The sequence below is a fragment of the Alexandromys fortis genome, unplaced genomic scaffold (genome assembly GCF_014885135.2).
Source record: "Alexandromys fortis isolate MF-2015 unplaced genomic scaffold, M_Fortis_MF-2015_v1.1 scaffold_106, whole genome shotgun sequence".
Taxonomy (NCBI): domain Eukaryota; kingdom Metazoa; phylum Chordata; class Mammalia; order Rodentia; family Cricetidae; genus Alexandromys; species Alexandromys fortis.
In genome coordinates, this window is record NW_026067980.1 from 5,820,607 (window position 1) to 5,841,465 (window position 20,859).

Consider the following 20,859-nt stretch of genomic DNA (forward strand, 5'->3'; position numbering starts at 1 on the left):
ATATATATATACTAACAGATATTCAAAACATGTGATTTCTATCAGGACCATCTCTGAGGACCAGAATTTGCATGAAATGTCAAACCATCTGATGAAGAAGCTAAAACAAACAAAAACATAAAATATGGCAACCCAGAAAAATAACTGTGCACATTTTGTTCAGTTTGCATGAAGTCTTAGATGGAAGAGTGATAGTCATTCCCTAGCAATGTGGGGCTAGTTCTCTCTCCAACACACAGCAGTTCATCAGGCAGAAGGTAGGTAGAAGACACAGATTCAGACAAGGAGCTTTCTTGTTTTCCTGATTCTATGGCTAAGGACTCCCCCCTCCAGGATCTTCTAATAGGACTCCAACTTTCTGGGTTCAAATCCAAGTTCAGCAGCAAGTGTTGGAATACACACTTCCAACCTCAACAATTTCAAGGCTGAGTTATAACTTGTGCCAAGATAAAGGCCAGCCTGAGCTACGTGGTAAAACATTGTCTCGCCCGGCGGTGGTGGCACATGCCTTTAATCCCAGCACGTGGGAAGCAGAGGCAAGCGGATCTCTGTGAGTTCGAGGCCAGCCTGGTCTACAAGAGCTAGTTCCAGGACAGCTCCAAAAGCCACAGAGAACCGCTGTCTCAAAAAAACAAAAACAAAACAAAAAACCATTGTCTCAAAAAACTAAAAAGGGGGGCTGGAGAGATGGCTCAGAGGTTAAGAGAACTGGTTCTGGAGGTCCTGAGTTCAATTCCCAGCAACCACATGATGGCTCACACCCATCTATAATGAGATCTGGTGCCCAGAATACTATATACATAATAAATAAATTTTTTAGAAAAAAAGCTAAAAGGGGAACAAAAATCCTAGCTCCTCCTCTCTCTGGCAGTATGATCCTGGACAAGTTCTCACTCCATGCCTCAGTTTCCCCACCTATAGAATAGGAATAAAAATGCATGTTCCAAACAATTGGGATGAGGATTAAATGAAAATACCCATAACAACGAATTGCCTAGCATGGCAGTTTTCCAAGAGTACATTTTGATTCATTTGTGAAATAAATTCAGTGAAATCAACAACCACAATTTAACAGTAACAACAGCAAAAAAAAGTGGCAATACAGTACAGAAAAGAACCATCAGATGCGACTACAGAGCGTAAGTACTGCCTCGCCGATCTGCGATAGGCAGACGTGTGGATGCACACATACATAAGCAAAGAGATTACAGTCTAGGTCGCTGACGGGCCACAGTAAAAAGCATGTGGAAAGCTATACCATCCCACCCCCTAATAAATGTTTAATAAAATGTGGTAGCAACAGCACTGCCATCTGATTCTAAAAGACAATGCGCTAGCCTTCTTAATCCACATGTATTAGTTCCACTGACATTTGCACCAATCGCGCAGAACCAGGCCTGACCTGACTCACCTGCCAGCTCTCTCAGCTCAAAAGAACTTGGGTGACCATCTAAGTATCTTCTGATTCATAATGCTGGCCCAGAGCATAGCCAGTGCAAACGACTCGTTGAGAAAAATCACTAGTGTTTGCAAGGCTGCAAAGGGCTTTTGTAAAAATTCAAGTCATGCTGGAAAGAAACTGTCCTCCCTATCCCTTGGGAGATGTGTCATAGAAAGAGGTTACCCGAGGTCACCAAGCTGAACCGATTAGGCTGGGCAAGAGTTAAGGGGCCAAATCTCAGCTCCGTGACATGCTTCCTTGTTTTGGGGTAGATTGTATCATTGTGTTTTTCCCCTAAGTTTCCATGTACACTCAGCCCCTCCCTCACTCAAGGGTGGAAATAAAAATCTCTATGAACCGCCTGTTGTAACGGTTTCAGGAAGGGAATCTCAGCTCTAAACCAACAGAGCTGAGATTTCTGAAGATTTCAAAACGTTTCTATTGCACCTAACTATCACCCTCCAGAAACAAATGAAAATCTCGGCCTCGGTTAGTGTTTTTTAATTGCCCCTTTGAAAACAATGATAAAAAATAAAAACTCAACCACACGGAGCACACACAGCAATGCTTTTGTTTAAAACAGCAGCACCTCACTGCAGCTGGGGGAGTAAGTTCAGTTTCTGTCGCACTTTCCAAGTTGTTACTTAAATTTGGAAAACAAGTTTCCCAAAAAAGGGGACTGGGGTTTCTTCCCAATAAGGAATGCAGTCATTTATTTTTTTAATCCCGTAAGAATAAAATCTGATTTGTGTCAGGATACATCTGGAACACATAAGTACATGCAGAAGCATCGACTAAATGTTCGCTATATGACATTATTCTTTTATTAGTGTTACTTCGCTCTTCAAATTATGATACAAAAGCTGCTTTCCCCAGGGAAATCCTACCTACACGCTGATAAAGTGAGTCCAACCCTCACTCCCAGCTGGTCTCAGTAGGGCTACCCTTCTCCAGGCTGAAAGGAGGGGTGACTTAAGGCTACCAGGCTCCTCCACTCCCCACCCCTGGCATAAGGAGCCAAGGCTGCTGGAGACCTCCTGTCTCACCGGCTCAAAACTGAAACATCTTATCCAAGGTCTGCAGCCTTGGACTTGGCGCTGATCACACTGGGTCACTCTTTTCAACAAGGAAGAGGCAATAAAGATCCCTGAAAGGCCCCCCTCAGTGTTTCTTCCTCAGTGTTGGGGAGGAAGGGACCTGAGTGAGTGATGCCCCCAGGGAAAAGCATTCCCTGTTTCAAGCCAGATGGTAACTGACAAAACTTCCCCAAGCTACCTTCACTGACCACAGAACTATCAAAATCTCAGCTGTGGACTAGAGATGGCTCAGCAGTTCAAGAGTGCTTGCTCCAGTTTCAGAGGACAACCAGCGTGGTTCCCAGCATCGACATCACGCGCCTCCCAACAACCCATAACTCTAGCTCCAGGGGACCTAAGGCCCTCTCCTGGCCACACACATGTGGCATAGGTACACAGAAACATCAACACATACACATAAATAAAAATAATTTTTAAAAAATACTCAGCCACATTTTTACAGACACCAACAAGCTAACCCTAAAGAACTCATAGCAGGCTTGGAGTAACAAGTTGAAAACAGGCTAAGCCATCTTTAAAAGCTGTCGCATATGAACGATCCTAACGCGGTAGCTTTTAAAAATGGCTCAGCAGGTAAAGGCGCCTGCTACCACGCCTGACGACCTGAGTTCAATCTCCAACGCCCACAAGGTAAAAGGAGAGAATCCATTCCACAAGCTGTCCTTTGCTCTCCACACACATCCAACGAAACACATAGTCTCATACACACACACACACACACACACACACACACACACACACACAAAATGATGTTCACAGGTACATCCACCTGCATATAAACATACACACGCATTTTGTTGGAAGCAACCTGGGTGGAAAAAGAGGACGTTCATATTCTATTCTGCAATGTTTATACGTTTGTTACGGGGTTTTTATATAATTCAGAATGACTTCCAATTCAAGCTCAACTGCTGGCCAAGGATGACCTGAAGTTCCTGGTTCCCCTCCCTCCTCCTCCCAAGTGTTGAGATTACAGCAAGCAGGACCATACCCGGCTCTACTCTACAACTTTAGGTGTACACAAGAATATGGTCAGAACTGCTTGTGCTACACAGTATTTTTTTTTCTATCAAAAAGAAACAGGAGAGGAGACAGTCATGGGGTGGAGCCGTGTGGACATTCTGGAAGCGATGACAGGAGCAGGGGCAGCAGGGACAACAGCTAGGCGGAGCCTGCCTCTGAGGTCTCGGCCACATCAGCAGGGCTCACCCTAGGATATTCTGAGGGTGACTGTGGGTGAGAGTCAGCTAAAGACCATGAAGCCCATGGAGGCAGCCAGGAGTTAAGGACGCATGACTGAGGCTGGGACCGCCTCTGCCCTCCAAATCTGGCCATGTGCGACAGCCTATCTTTTTTTTTTTTTTTTTTAATGCTGTGAGAAAGTGTCTTCTTTCCTTTTTTTTTAAATTGACTTTGATTGAGCTCTACATTTTTCTCTGCTCCCCTCCTTGCCTTTCCCCTCCCCTTCAACCCTCTCCCAAGGTCCCCATGCTCCCAATTTACTCAGGAGATCTTGTCTTTTTCTACTTCCCATGTAGATTAGATCCATGTATGTCTCTCTTAGAGTCCTCATTGTTGTCTAGGTTCTCTAGGATTGTGATTTGTAGGCTGGCTTTCTTTGCTTTATGTTTAAAAACCAGTTATGAGTGAGTACCTGTGATAACTGTCTTTCTGTGTCTGGGTTACCTAACTCAAAAATGATGTTTTCTAGTTCCATCCATTTGCCTGCAAAATTCAAGATGTCATTTTTTTTCTGCTGTGTATACTCCATTAGGTAAATGTACATTTTCCTTATCCATTCTTCGGTCAAGGGGCATTTAGGTTATTTCCAGGTTTTGGCTATGACAAGCAAAGCTGCTATGAACATAGTTAAGCATATGTCCTTGTGGCACGGTTGATCATCCTTTGGATATATACCCAAAAGTGGTATTACTGGGTCTTGAGGAAGGTTGTTTCCTAATTTCCTGAGAAATCGCCACACTGACATCCAGAGGGCAACAGTCTATCTTTCTGAGGAATGCTGGTTTTGCCTGCACATCTACTTCTGCCTCAACTTGTGAGCGCACCTTTGAGAAGCCGGAGGCACCCAGGAAATGAAGGCACTGACTCCCCCAGCCTCGTGTTCTATGATGGCCCAGAGGTCCAGGCGTCCCCCACATCCCATGACACTTCACTGTGTGCTGCCGCTGCACCAGGGCCAGCTTAAATGAGAGAATAACTAATTAAATGGGATTTTGTAATGTCAACTGTAAATATTATCAGCTTTATCATTTTATCTTATCACTAAAAAAGTTTCCTAATTTGAGTGCTAATATACAGACCTTAGAAAAACCTAATAAAACAGATCACAGAGATGTTCAAATCCACACAGAGGAATTTAATGGAGAGCCAATTTCACCACTGCATTATAAGAATAGTGAGGAACAGCCTAAGGTTTTCAGACAACCAACCTTAATATATCCAATAACCTTACAGGAATTGCCAAATGGCAGAGGCTCTGTTATAGCTAACTGGACTTCTGGGCCAATGTTAGATTTAAGGGATTCAAGGAAGCAATAGTCTCATATGGCATGCATTCACCTTTTGTGAAGCAAATGTTAAAAACTCATGGTCAGTTAGCAATAGAATTATCCCTAAAGACTGGATAGAATTGGTTAATGTTGTGTTAGAGCCCGGTCCGCAATTACAATGGAGTACCTGGTTCAGAGAAGAGGCTAAGATTATTGGACAATAGAGTAAAACTAGAGGTAGAGAAATCTCGCAAAATCAAATTATTGGAAAAGAAGACTACGCTACTATTGAAAGGCAGGCTGTATATATTGTCCACATCCTGGATTTATGACATGCAGCAACTTTGAATGCTTGGGACAGAACTGGAGAAATAGGAAAGAAAATTGAGTCATTTACTAAAGTTATACAGGGCCCAAAGGAAGGCTTTACAGATTGCTTACAAAGATTGACTTCAGCAGTAAACAGAATGATACCAAATTCAGAGGCTAGACAAATAATAATTGAATCTCTGGCTTTGGAAAATGACAATTCCCTGTGCAAAAGGATAATTAGGCCATTAAAAGCAAGGCCAGCACCTTGGAGGAATGGGTCTGAGATAAAATTAATATTGAATCTCATGACCATGATGATACATGGATAGGAGAGGTGATTTCCAGAGTATTGAGGAAAAGTTGAAATGTCAAATGTTATAAGTATGGCAAACAGGATCACTGTAAAAAGAATTGCAGAAAAGGCATTCCTAGAAACAAAGTTTTTTCTAAGAATAATCCATTCAGAATGCCCCTCCCTTCTGGATTATGCGGAAGGTGTGGCAAAAGTAGGCATTGACTAATGAGTGTAGGTCAACAAGGAATATTCAAGGTAATCCTTTGCCATCGGAAAACTCCACAAGGGGCCTCTCACAGGTTCCTAAGCCAAATCCAGTTCAGTTGTTTCCTGCCATCATAGAGGAAACTCCTTCCCAGAGCAATTAAAGAACCTAATGCATATAGTGAGAAACCATACTACTGTGGATAACAGAACATCTATACAGATAGAATAAAAAAATTCAGGAGAAACCATAAAGCGAGTATTTTTGCAAACTTCTATAAATGAACAAAGGCCAAACTTAAAAATATGAATAAATATCATCATTGAAGCTCTGATAGACACAAGTGCAGATGTAACAATAATTTCATCATAATCTTGGCATCCAAATTGGCCTCTTCAGGATATAAATGTTCAGTTTTGAGGGATTGGAACATTATTTCAGGTAAAGCAGAGCGTGAGATGGATTAAACGTATAGGGTCAGAAGGACAGAGAGGAATATTAAAACCATTGTGGCTAACATACCAATGAATTTGTGGAAACATAGTTTATTACAGCAATGGAATAATTCATATACACCCAAATTTAGAAACAAACCATAAATTAACATATATTTCTGGCAACTAGATTGCCCCATTTTGTAAAATTTGGAAAACTAAAATATGTTCACCACAGCATTAATATCTATTCAGGTTTTCAATGGGCAACTGCTTTGAGTTCAGAAATGGCAGATTCAGTAATCATACATTTGCTAAAAGTTATGGCCAACATGGGTATACCTGTACAAATAAAGACAGATAATATTCCAACATATGTCTCTAAGAAAATAAAACAGGTTTCTTGGGGGGGTTTTTTGCTTATTATATGATAAAACATATTACAGTTATTCCACACAAACCTACAGGGCAAGCAGTTATAGAAAAATCAAATCAAACTCTAAAGGATATGTTAAATAAACAGAAAGGGATGATAAATACCCCCAGAAATAGATTGCATAATGCCTTATTAACTTTGAATTTTCTAAATGCTAATGAGGAAGGAACAGCTGTGGAGAGACACTGGCTAGTAAAAAAAAAAAAAAAACTACAGAATTAAATCAGCCAATATACTTTGAAGATGTACTGACCACAGAATGGAAACTAGAACATGTGTTACATTGGGGTAGGGGTTTTTCTTTTGTTTCCACAGGAGAAAAGCTATGGATACCATGAAAGTTGATAAAAGTTCGATTTGAACAAAGAGACACCTCTTAATTAGAAGAGACAATAGTTCATTAAAGCACCTTGGCCATTTAAACTAATCTATAAAACTAACACATGCTTTTCATTTGATCAGATATAACTTGCACAAAGAGAATCTCCCCAAAATTAGGTGTGGGGAAGGGTTTTGTTTCTGTCTTTTTAGGAGAATAAAGGCATTGAGCTAAGGAATCTGAAGACCACCGGACAAATGAGACATCTGAAGAAAAAGGGCAAAACACCCAGAAAAAAAAAAAAGTCTAAAGAACAAGAGTAAATTGGTCTATTGGTATATCACATTTCCAACAGGATAAAATTTCATAAATCTTCCCCAAATGTTTGTTTCTGCTATTCTCTACAGACATATAACACAAATGGTCTTTTTCAGTCCCAGTTCAACTAAAGATTAAAGCTGGCTCTGGAGTTGGAGTGTGGCTCTCTCATTATCTAAACCTAAGCATGATTATTAAGTGAAATCCAAAATCTCTGTCTCATGTCAGAAGAGTCACCTGATATGGGACAGAAGAAAAACAAATTTAAGGACTATTTTATTGCTACTAGTCTCATAATCCTTTGATTTTTATATTGGCTCTCTAGCAGCTTTTTTTTAAGGTATAAGATTTATAAGATAAATATATATATTTTAAACTTTTTGTCATGATATTAATGGTCATATAGAGTACTAACTAATTCTACGAAAAGGTTTCATCTACCTTCCTGTACATGATTTCAGGTTTGAGTCTCTATCAGTTTTCTGCAGTGAACCACGAGCACGCCTAGCAGCGACCTTTGAAGTCTCACAAGGAGGATGGGGCTCCACAAGGACAATCCCTCCAGGACTATGATAACACCACAAACTGAAAAATACCACGTGAAGATCAGCTTTGGACTGCGAACTGCTCAGAACAATTTCAAGGTGTCTAGCTGAGATGATACAACCTAGCAGACTGCTCTAGCCAGGACTTGAGACAAGCCCTACAATTTCCCATTACAGAGAGACTGAACAACAAATGATACAGCTCCCTCTCCCAGGACTTGACAATTAACCCAAATTTTTCTTCTCAGGATCCCTTAAAGATACCATCACCCCCAGACAGCAAGAAGTAATTTTAAGAATATGACACCCACATTCCCAAGAGGTAGGGTGTGTGGTTTTTGGTCATTCAATGGATTATGGATATTTGTCATTGTTTAAGTGGGTTGTTTATGGATTGTTATTAGTAATGGTCAGGAAAAAAACTAAATAAAGGAAATTAGATTTAAGGTTCTTGTTCTGAATAGAAAAAAAGGGGAATATAGATATGATAGGGTAAAAGGGCATATTATTAAACCTAATTTTAGAAAACTAAAATTAAGTGTTTTACACTGGATTGGATTTTTGTATATTGATACAAATTTGAGATTAATTTGTTAAAACATAAGTACATATGTTTTTAATCTTATCCACGGTAGTGTACCTCTATATCTCATTTAACAATGTAATGCAAATTTCTAGTCCTTGAAAGCTAGTATTAACAACTGTTTAGGATAATAAGAAAATGCAGATTAGTAGCTAATCACCTATTACAATCAAACTTATGGACACATTAGATATGTTTTCACTCACCATCAAACAAAGATATAGTTTAAATAGACAGGTCATCATCAAATAGTTCAGAGATCTACAGAATTAAATATTTTTAAGATGTTTTAATAATACTGGTTCTTCCCCCCCCCTCTCTCTTTATGACAAGAGACACATCTGCTCCTGGCAGCACCAATCTACTTCAGAGAAGATGATGGGCACTGAGGAAACTCCACATGGAATTTACTATCTTTGTGGCAAATGTAAGCCACTGGGAAGAAAATGCCTTTTGCCATGACTGCTGACAGTATGCTGTCCTAGTTGGACAAGCAGGACAAAAAAAAAAAAAAAAAAGTGACTGCCAAACATTGCCCAGATAAGGTGATACAGTCCTTCAAAAACTCTGCTTCACAGAAAAGTCTGTCAGATATTCTAGGCCTGTAGGCTGAAGACCAATGTCCCATCTGTTGCAGAGGAACTTTGGGTGACTGTCCAGGCATCCAACTGTTTCTGTCATTTCTCACTTTTTTTGGAAGTTGCTTGTTCACACTTCTTGCTTACTCAGTTAATATTGTTTCCTTCTTGGATCTCTGAGGACATTGCAGACTAGATAGTTACAGTTACAGTTTTCCTTGTTTACTAGATAAGCAAGTTATGATAGAAAGTAAATTAGGTACAAGACTTTGGCTCACCAAGATAGGATAGATAATGGAGTATTTTCTCTGAATTTGTCAAATGCAAATGGACTTGACATTGTTGATGTATTTATTGCCTTATATATTATATATAGTTATTGTACTTATTGTATATAGTTTTCTTATGTTAGTTATAGCCTTTTTTATTGTAGACAAAAAGGGGGTATGCAGTGATATTTCATTTGTATTTTATTAAATAAAGCTTGCCTGAAAGTCAGTGCAAAGCAGCCACACTAGTCAGCCATACAGGCCAGGCAGTGGTGGTGCACACTTTTAATCCCATCACTAGAGAGAAACATAAGGTGGGATGAGACAGGAACTCGCTCTGCTTTCAGTGTGAAGATTTCATGGAGGTAAGATCTCTCTAGTGACTTTGATATTTTGCTCCTCTGATTATCAGATTGAACCCCAAAATCTGTCTCTGGGTTTTTACTATTTGAACTACAACCAGCTGGGCCAGGAGGTTTTAAGTTCCCTGCCATCAAAGCATTTCAACACGATTTTTAAAGGCTCTCATCCTGGGGATCAGTGGCTCACACTTGGAATCCTAGCATTTGGGAGGCTTAGACACTCAAACTCAGATTTCCATTAATTACACCCCATCCTCCAGGCCTTCAAATGCTTATGATCCCTAACCCCGGCCCTGCCATCATCTTCGCCCAGAGAGTCCTTGCCAGGGGTTTCTCATGTTCAGGCAGACATGAATCTTCCATATCAAAGTGTGCTCGGAGCCAATGCATAAAGCACACATGTATCATCTCCACTCCCTAAAAATGTTGTTCTGTCATAGAGAGGGGTCCGGATAGTTCCGAATCCACTTTTGTGGCACGCAGGCAGCTTGGAGCACTCCTGTTTGCAACGTTCAAGAAAGAAACTAAACAGGTGCAGTCCAGGAAGACCCCAATGATGCAAGAGGATACTCATTCGGCTCAGATGAAAGGGTGGTTGGGAGAGACAAGAGCAGACCCCCAGCCCTTAAATAGACTCATCGCTCAGAGACTAGGGGATGTCAGCTGGTCCAGGCCCTAACGCTAGGCGGAATTCAAGTGAAAGCTCATCTGTTCCCACTCCCAAAGCAAACACCAGTAGTTTCCAGAGCACCCGAGACTCTTTTCCCAGCAATATCCTTGACAAAGGTCATGTCTAATCCCACATTCCCAGACATCGGAGATACGCTTTGCACAAACTGGCTAACTATAGGAGGCATTCTTGCAAAGCCAAGCTTTCTAATCTGAATAGAGCACCGTGGAGCTAGGTGTACCTGCATGTCACCTTCCTGGGAATCTGAAGATGTGAGCCCACCATGACATTGACATCATCGGCCATAACAAGAACACCACCAAAGGGGAGACTTCACCAGGAGCCGATCAGTACGGTGGGCGCATAACCTTATGAAGCCTTTAAAGCCCGTGCTAGCTCCCCCCTTCTCTTACAGATGGCAATGTGCAGCACAGATGTGCAACGTAACTGTGACATAGCCAACCCAAGCTCAGCAAAGTCCTCTTCCACACTCTAGGGAGCAAGGTGCACACCTGCGTAGTGCAAGAAACCCTCCAGTTTCCACCGGTGCATTCCGGACAACTGCTGTTTGGCAGTTCTCACATCCTTGCCAAGTTCTGGAAGCGAGCCTGGTCCAGGCAATAAACCGAGCCAGCCAAATTCTCTAGGAACGAGCTGCTCCGTTCCCGCAACCTTCCAGCCAGGGTGGGACAGCAGCTAGCGCCAGGGCAGCCCTCCACCACGCACAGCCCTAGGAAACCGCATCCGCTTCCACCCTCGGAAAAGGCTCCCTAGCTTCTAGCTACAAGGCATTCCTATCACCTTAAATCCTGGGCGGGCGCCTCCCATCTCAGGACGGTCCGCTGCTCAGTTTAACACACTCGGTCTCCCGCGTAAGTAAGGATCCTGGCTGGCTGTGGTGGCGCCCGGGTCCCTGCCAAGTGGCCAGAGACACTGACCTCGCGACACTAACCTGGAAAACTCCAACAAAAGGGTGTGCCCCAGACAGGTGGCGCCTCTTTCCCCCGGAAGTAGCTCCGGGAACTTTCTCCCCGTAGCTATCAGGGGACCGAAGTTAGGATCCCCGGCAGGAGCAGAGGCTGGCAGAGACAAGCGGTGGCGCTGTCCACCCAACGCGCCCCAGGGTGGCCGTGGCACCCTACTCCTGTGGGGACGGCGGGTGAAGGGAGGGTCGCGGGACAGGACGTGCCTGCTGCTCTCACCTCCGCGTCTGGAGCACAGGGCTGCAACGGTGACTGGGGACGGCTCCCCGGGGCGGGGCGGGGCCGCAGCCTAGGAGGCCGGGCGGGCCACGTGGGCGGGAGGCGGGCCCGGGACCCCCCGCAGGGCAGGCCCGGCAGCCAGCTCAGAACAGACCTAGACACGGAGCCTTGCAACTGCGGAGCCTTGCAACTGCGGCTGGACACCCTCGCGTCTTACGCCTGGCCGGAGGGTCCCTGAAAGCTTAGAAGGTCAGGGAGGAGGACCTTTGGGATGTACTCTGCCATCCGAAGAGGACTCGATTGAAGAGTTCACTAGAGCACAGAAGAGGTGCACTGCCTAGCGCCGGCTCCCATGCTCTGGCAGTTCAAGCTCCGAGCAGAAACGGCCGAGCTTGCCCTGGAGAGCTTGGACCCAAGCCTGTGAATGAAGCCTCCACCCCGCCCAGGGCTTAATCTTCGGCATGTTAGGCCTTGTCCAAATCACCCTTTCTCTGTCTGGAGGTGAAAACGAAGGTAGTGTGGGCCCAGCAGGTTCTCGTAATCGAGGGTTCTTAGGTATGGACTGAGCACAATAAGAGGAGGGCCAAGCCTACAGTGGCCGGGGTCACCCACGCATAAATAAACATAAGAATCTAAATAAAGCTATTTTGGGAATTAAGTCATCCTCAGGACTTCATAAAATCAGGACTAATGAAGGCTGTAGACGAAACAGTAGTTTCCAGACTGTCATGAAACTGTAAGCCCTGGGACTGAAAATAAACTGGCTGGTTGCTTCTACATGACACCTGACCCAGGACGTTTTAGGTGCTTGATAGAATTTAACATTCTCAGCTGCCCGATACCTGCATGGATCCCACTTCGCCAATGTAGACACTGAAGCCAGATGCAACCCGCCCTCATTTAAGGAGATGGCGATGGCAGACCTAAGTACAGAGGAAGGGCTTCAGTCAAGGTGCTAAGATGCCCTGGGCTGCCGGCTGCGGCACAAGGACAGCTCTCTGAGACTTCCTAATGATCCCTGCCTGAGCACTGACTGCCACCCCCACAGGAAATGAAGGTGACGTTGCCTTTCCTGGTAGCATCCCTGGCCAGAAAGAGATGTTCATAATTCCCTCCCAATCAGATGGCCATTTCTCATAGCAAACTTTGGTCCTTGCTGCAAGTTCTTGGTCTCCCAGGGCTGGGCAGCCTCTCGTTGGCCTACAGCGCACATTTGGGTCCAGAAATAAAGCATCTTGAATAGATCCCCCTTCATTCCACTCTGACTTCAAGAAGGTTCCTTGACCAGATCCCCAGTGATGTTCAGGAAACACATGCCCTTGACAGTACTCTATTGCCCAGGACAAAGTCCACGTCTAAACCCCTGTACTCAACATTTCCCTCAAGAACCTGTTATCCCACCCTCTCCATGTGGTGGGAAATCCCCACCGCTACCTTCTGTGTTAGTTAAACACAAACAGTATTAAGTAGGAGCTGGAGGAAGAGCTCACCTGTTCTTGCAACTGGGCCTTGCATCCCCCTCACCTACATCCGTGGATTATAACCACCTGTAACAGGGAACTGGTGCCCTCTGCTGGCCGCCTTGGGTACTTGCATGCAAGTGGGGCACATGCGGACTAGCAGGTACGTACACATAAATAAAACTTTAAAAATTAGAAATACGAACTAAAGGGCCTCCACTTGGTTACTGAGAGCCCAGAAGCTTTTATAATTTTCACTTTTCACACATGATGGTTACCCATAGAGCCTTGTCCAAGTTCTCTTTTCATTAGATTCTATTAATACTTAAAGAAGAGTTGGAAACCAGGCTCAACTATAAGACCTATCTCAAAAAAAAAACTTTTTATTTGAATGTTTACTACACACTGTGCCAGGCTCAGTGATTGACGATAACTGTCACCAAGGCAGATTTATCCTGGGACCTCACTAAACTGATAAGGGAGACAGACCCTTACCAGGCAGGTAGGGAATACCACAGGCAAAGGCAGAGGAAGTATTGGTGAAGGCAGAGGATGGCCTCCTGCAGGAAGGAGGTCTGGACCGAGTCCTGACATAGCAAGGGGAGCCTAAGAGCACAGCACGGCTGGAAGGCCACAGAGGTGACAGGCGATGAGACAAGGCAGAGGGGGCTTGGCAGCCAAGCCGGGTCAGCAGATCCTGCCCACAGAAAGACTCGGGCACCAGAATGTGGTCTGGAGGCAGTCCACTACCTACTGAGTGAGGAATGGAGCAGTGATGAGCGTCCTATACCGGAGGAGAGGAAATGCACCTTTTTATGATAACTAAGGGCAAAGTCCTTGACTTCCTGTTTCATATGTCAGGATACTGAGAACGCAGATCACATCTGCAAGTAGCTTACATAAGAACAGCAAGACGTGAAATGGCCCCGCTGAGTTCGCAGCACCGGAGCTCCGGGCTCTACACGTGCTCAAGTGTTCTACCACGGGACTTTAGATCTAGTCCCTTCTGTTTTGAGACAAGGTCTCGTGAAGTTACTTACACCATCCTTGAACTCATAGTTGTCCTGCTTCAGGCTCCTGAGTGTAGGCATTACCAAGGCCTGTGCCGCCAGGCCTGGCTCCCACAAGAGTTTACCATACAGCTTCCCCTCATGTCCTGCTAGGCCCTGCGGAAGGTGGATGGAGGGTGTGGGACTTGGTTCCTCTGGAGTGGGGCAGGAACCAAGCAGAAAATACGTTGGGCTATCTAGTCTTCAGAAACTGGCAGAGGAAGGAGCTAGGCATGGCGGTGCATGCTTTAATCCCAGCACTCAAGAGGCAGAGACAGGAGGGTCTCTGTGAGTTTGAGGTCAACCTGGTCTACAGAGTTCCAGAACAGCCAGACTACAAAGAGATCTGCCACAGCCCTACCCAGAGGTGACCACTGGTGGTGTGGGTGTTTTTATTTCCACACTTGTCAGTCTTTTCCCTTGTGGCAGTTGTGCACCTGAGCTGCATCCCAAGGCCCACCTGTAGCAGGGCAAGTGCTGTTCTACTGAGCCACACAGGCTGTTCTTCTGTAACACGGGGTCCTTGGCCTGTTGTGAGCATGTGCCGTTTTATACTCGGGTCCAGCCATGGCTTTGTCCCTCATCCTTGCTATCATGATACTGTTTGATGACGAGAACCTTTGCGAAATAAACTTTGACCCTTATTTCTAGTTACTTCACAAATATAAAGCCCTAAAAGTGAGATCCACACACACTGGTTCACACCTATAATCCCAGCACTGGGGAGGCAGGCCTCCTGAGCTACATATGCATTTGGAGCCAATGAAAACTACAAGAGACCCTGTCTCAAACACACACATGAGAGAGAGAGAGAGAGAGAGAGAGAGAGAGAGAGAGAGAGAGAGAGAGAGAGAGAGAAGACCCTAATAATGAAAATGGGATTCCTGGAAGAGACAATCCCATGCCTGTAGTCACACCCGACACAGATACTTCCTATGCTTGTTTCCAGCATTTGAAAATCATGGTGCAGCCTGATGGTATAACAACACAGTATGATGTCATCCCCACCTGGGGAATGGCAAGGCCTGCAAGAGGAATAAAGTCTTGATCTTACTGTTCAAGTCAAAGAAACCTCTGAAAGGAGCCATGGGGAGACTTCTGGGCACACAATCCCTTGCTGCTCACCTGGGTTAGAGGAAACACGGGAGCATAGCTGAGCGTCTGGTGGATTGCCAAAGCCGTGCGTAGGAAACACCTGGGTTTGACTCTTATCCTAGAGGCTGCACACCACGTAAACCCCAGAGCCTGCTGGGAGGGCCAGGATCACTCAAGAGTGGCATGCCGCTTGGCACAATAACAGGTCCAGCACCTGGGTCATGTGGCTAGAGCTGTTGTGCAGTGTGCACAGAACCCCACTGCCAGAAAGAACCCATGAGACAATACCAGCCATTCTGGAGGAAATACTGGGGCAGGGGCACCCACAGGTTCTGAGTTCTAGGACTCCTGGCTGGAGCCTGAAGGTAATTCTGTAAAGATAGTTTACTTCCCCAGGAAACCTTTTGTGTTTACAATTAATAACTGCTCACTCTGAGCACCTGCCGCACGCTACGCAATCCCCTCCAAGGGCTCTCTAGGGACCCACGAATCAGGGACATTTTTACCCTCTGCCAATATTAAGAGGCAAGGAGATGAAAGGCCTGGGGTCACAGCTGGTTAAAGCAGAATGCCAATGCGGCCCACATGGACTGATATTCTAGAGGAACAAGGGGCCATCCCACGTTCACTCAGGCTGTGTGGGTGAGATCACTAAAGATGTGTTCAACGAGAGGGATGGTGGGCAGTAGTGGCAGAAGGTATCACTGCAAGGGTTGGGTACACGCAGAAGGTGTTTCAGACAGAGGAACAGCACATGCAAGGCCCTGGGCAGGAACATGGGTATATAGAATCTAGAATGTGTCTGCTCTAGAGAAGACAGAGGGGAACGGTCAACAAAGGGCTACATAAGAACTTGGGTATTCACCCCAACACCACTGGTTTCAAACAAGGAGTAACATCTAATCACGTGCCGACCTCCCCCAAAGGCCACTTCCAGCTGCCCTACACTGAGATATCTAATATTTAACAGGTCTGCTTTGGTTATAGGCCAGGCCCTGGCTGAGCAAGACGTTGGAGGGGGACTTCACTGCACCTGCCCTGCCCGCTGGTGACCACGTGTCCACAGACACTGTGTGCCAGGTTCTACGTCCAGAATCACCTGGTACACTTAAACCTCAAAACAGCCTTGTTTGGTTTTCCAGCTAGGGAAACGAAAGCCTAAACAGGCAGGTCACTTGCCTAGAGCCAGAGAGACATCAGCAGATTGAGTTCTGAGCTCAGAATGCCAGAGACCGAAGCCTGAATCACAACTCTCTCCACGGTAGTAACAAAACCTCATCACTAGCTTGCGATTCCACCCACTGGAGAGGATCTCCGAGTGCCTCACCTCAGGGGCTAAGACCAGGACAGAACCTGCCCAAACTTGCATTCAGGGCCAGGCATGCTCCCTTCTCTGACTCCAATCCTCTTGGCCTGGCCTCAGTTTGTCTTGATGCCAACCTCTACCCACTACCTGGAGTGTGCAGTAACGGGAACGATGGCACCGAGGACTCCTGATCCTTCTGTGACCTGCACAGCTTAGGGACTGGCACACCTGGCACCAGTGACAGGCAATGAAGACATGAGAGACACACAGAAGAGCTGGGGCGGGTGGGCTGTGCACTCCGCAGACTCAACATGTTTATTTTATAGATCGGAACTAGGAGGCGGGTGTATTGAATACAGCTGAACAAGGAACGGGTTTGTTGTGTAATGCTTAACAAAAAGTGAGGTTTGGCTAATCTCAGTAAGGACGTCTCTGTAGGGGTGCCATCCCAGGCTAGAAACAACCCAGGGAGGGAAGCTTCCATCCCCACATTTTCTACGGAGTTAAGATCCCCACACAAATCAAAGTGAAGCTTTACCGTTCCCATGGGTCTGAGGCATTTGGGTCCATGACATGCCACACACATGTCAACACATGTTCGGTCAGATCTCCTCTGATCTCCACAAACCTCTACCTTTGCTCATGTCTGGGATGAGTGTGGTCATGTGATCACCGGGGCTTCACAGCAGAGTCCAGAAACGAGGCAAAAAGATGACCAAGAGAACAAGATGTCCCCCTAATTTGTACACCGAGAGAAAACCACCACTTCGGTTACGACTCAGGGTTCTTCCTGCCCGTTAATAACAGGGACACTGAGAACTATTAACTACATGAGATGATGTCTCAGTCCCTGGCCTGTGCTTTTAGCAAAGCTAATGAGGGTCTGCTGATGTCGGTGGAGAGGAGAAAAGGCACAGCACTTGCCAGGACCCCGTCTCCTGACAAGATGTCACTCCCTCCTCAATCTGACAACTTCAGGTCTTCCTTCCTGTCTGGCTAGACCTAAGCAGTCCTAGGCAGTTATGAGTGTTAGGTCTCGAACCTGGTACAAACAGCTGAGGTGCCTACTAATATATTCAAGGGGACACCAGTACCTGGCACACCCCCACTTCCCACCCCGAACTCTCCAGCCCAGGGCTGCCCTTCTCCCAGCTACCCTCCTCTAGATAACCTGTGCCATTTGGGCTACCGACCCTTTCTGTCTCTTGGTATCCTGGCTTGCTCCTGGCCTCTTGACTCTGCCCTCTTCTCTTTCATGGCCCTGCTCAGACAGCCAGCCATGTTCACTCCAGACTCCTCCGTATGCCTCTGCCTGCGAGCTCCCTCATCTCTACAATAAAAACCTCAACCCTTAGGGGCAGTCATGTCCTTTTACCTCAGTTTCCTTGTCTGTAAAATGGGGGCAGTAAGACGACCCACCACAGTGAGGAACAGTAAGGCAAATGAGACCACACCCATAAAGAAGAGCTCGGTGCCCTGGCTCCAGCTCTCAAGAGGACTTTCCAGAGATGGAAAAAGAAGACATCAGTGGACAAAGTGAACAGGAAGAAGGATGTTTATGTCAAGGCAAGCGGTGCCTCCTCCTCTGGGGCCCACAGCAACTGCTCCAGAGCTTCTCTTAACTCCTTCCATTTCCCTCAAAAAACACCAGCTACAAACTCTGGGTACCTAACAGATCTAGAGCAGACGAGAAGGAACACAGATGGAACCCCGATTTCTGACCCTGACATTCACAAGAATGCAAATTTTGACTGTTTCCTTACCAAACACTGCCCTCTTGTGGATACCTGTCACTTTGGGTACAAGCATTATCACCAGCCCCTAAAGCAAGGCTTTGGGCCCATTCTACAGACAGAAACTGGGGGTCTGGGCCTCCTAATCACGGGGTTACAGCACCTGCAGCAGAACTCCGAACTGACCGGGAGGTGATGAGTACCAAGAAGTAGCCTGACAGAGCAGGGTGCTGGGGATGCAAGCCCTCCTTACCTCTTCGGCCAACAGTGAGGAGCCCAAGCTAGGAAGGAAACTGGACAGAGGTTATAAAATAAGGAGCCACGGCAGGCTTTTGACAAAACATTTTATTTGATGCAGAAATTCTAAGGCACAATACAAATGTCAGTCATGACTGACTATCATCTATTTAGAGTTTTGTACAAATACACCACCAATATCTCCGATGTAAAAATATGGCACGCGGACACAGGCTGTCAGTGCTCACTACTCTGCCAAACCCCACAAAGAAACTTAAAGGATAACACAAACAAAGGCACCAGTCACCACCATGCCTGCAGGTCTTCCTCCTTAACATGGGAGCTTCGACAGCAAAAAATATTTGTTTTCTAAACAGATAACAAGAATTAAAATTACTCTCAAAATGAACACTTTATATTTGTATGGAATTTTTCGCTGCTGTCCAAACTTGACATGCTTCTTTGAGAGGGAGAGAAATGTTCTAAGATGACAGATGAGCACGTTGCGTATAATCCAGCGGCAGTCATGGAAGGCTGCTCCTTGACTCTTTCTGCCGGATTCTATGTGATATAAATATTAGCTGTGCAGTTGGAATGATTGCCTCTGTCTGTATCATCCACTATGCCTGCTCAACTGAGAGATACTGCTCTGGTGTCTGTGGTCCTGGGTGAATACCAAGGATGGAAAAGAAAATGACGGTCAAAATTCCCCAGAGGCCCTCCCTGAGGCATTCAAAGGGGTTTGCAAATTGGTCCCCAACAGCAATGAGAAGGTGGCACTTAGCAAACCCCAGGTCTTACCTTGCCAGAGGTTCTGCTGTAGTGCACGCCTTTTAAACAATGATACACAAAACAAAGGTCAAGTCTAGAGATAGGTAAAAACAGAATCCAAAATTGGAGTGTGGGGTAGCTGCCACTCTGAAGGTGTCTTCAGATTAAAGACACTAAATACAACAGGAATAAGCACCAACCGCCTGTGGGGAGCAAGGACTACCACCGAGAGAACAAGAAGCGGCGGCCATAACCCTCTGAATGCATGTCAGTGATATGACAGGTTTTTAAAGTGCCATGCTGGTTTTTTCCCCGTGGTGAGAGCAGCCAGGCCACAGATTTCCCTGTAATCCTAACTGAGGTATGGCTGTCAGACGGCACCCATGAGAACAAGGCACTGGCGTCATTGGGGGAGCAACACTGAGGTGAAGCTGAGAAGGGCTGAGAAGTGCAGGAACGGGGGTGGGGGGGAGGTTTAGCCCCTGGAGAACAAGAGCTGAGAAAGGCTTTCAGTGGGTGGGATTATTTCCTGCTGAAGAAACACCCAGGGATGACTTCACTGTGGTTTTCAGTACTGGGAAGGTGACCAGCTGTTCTTTCTCCTCTATACCGTAGACAAAAGAAAGCTGGCTTGAATTTCTACAAGAAATTCATACCAAGAACTATCTGATCAGCAGGGAGTTACAGAATCTCCTTCCCTTTAGAGCCAGACTCTCAGCCACAGCCTTGCGTCTGGAACAGCTCAGCTGTCTTGAGCGGACGGAGGGAATGTGCTGGGTGATCTAAGCCTCTCTCTTCTCACCCTCAAATTCTGAAACCTGAACCGGAGCTAACCGCTTACAGCCAGCCTTCTTTCGCTAACTTTCGCCCTTGGATCTGGAAAAGTGGTGTTATGACGAGGGTGACCAGACGGTCACCTGGCATCTCAACAACAGGAAATGCCTCTCTCCATTTCCTCTATCTACCTCCAAGAGTCCTAGGCTGCAGAAAAAGGGTGATTCCAAAACCCAGCGTGGGGGCGCTCTAAAACTATAAGGCCCCCAAAGTCCAGGGATTTAAATGCAACTGTTGCCTGCAGGACAGTATAAATCTGAATTTGAAATCAACAGTTGAGCTGCCTTTCTCTCGAGACATGAAATGTACAGACACAATCAAAACATGTCCAATGCATTCAGAATCATATGGAGGCTGTGGGTGCCTGCCCGAGAGAGTGGTGTCAGGAGTTCACAGCCAGCCTGAGCCACATGGGCAGGATCGCATCAACTTCCCTGAAGGACAGGGCTAGCCGCAGCTTTTCCCAGGGCCCACACGTTTGTAATTACTGTAGATGGTTTATTTCACATCCTACAAAGCAGAAGTCACAACCTGGCAGTCACTGCGAAATCAGATCCGTCCACATGCTCTGCTGGTCCTGAATTCACTTTAGTAGTTCCTGAAGTTTAATTGCCAATGTTTGACTTATTTTTTAATTAGTGCGTGTGCGTGCAATAGGCACATGTGTGCACACCCACACATGCACGCACGCACGTGTGCAATCTGTATCTGTAAGTGACACAGCCATCATGAGGAAGTGAAAGGACACAGTTTTCAGAAGAGGGTGGGTTCACAGAACTAAACTTGGAGATGGACGGG

The 20,859-nt window shown here is 45.8% G+C and overlaps 1 protein-coding gene across 1 annotated transcript in view; it reads right to left on the minus strand.

Annotated features, from left to right (window-relative positions):
• The window catches only part of Arhgef3 (Rho guanine nucleotide exchange factor 3), a 280,755-nt gene extending 269,147 nt beyond the window's left edge, over window positions 1-11,608 (minus strand). The window contains exon 1 of the mRNA XM_050158206.1: window positions 11,327-11,608. The gene's annotated coding sequence lies outside the window, so the exon portion shown is untranslated. The remainder of the gene's footprint in view (window positions 1-11,326) is intronic.
• Window positions 11,609-20,859: the final 9,251 nt, after the last annotated feature.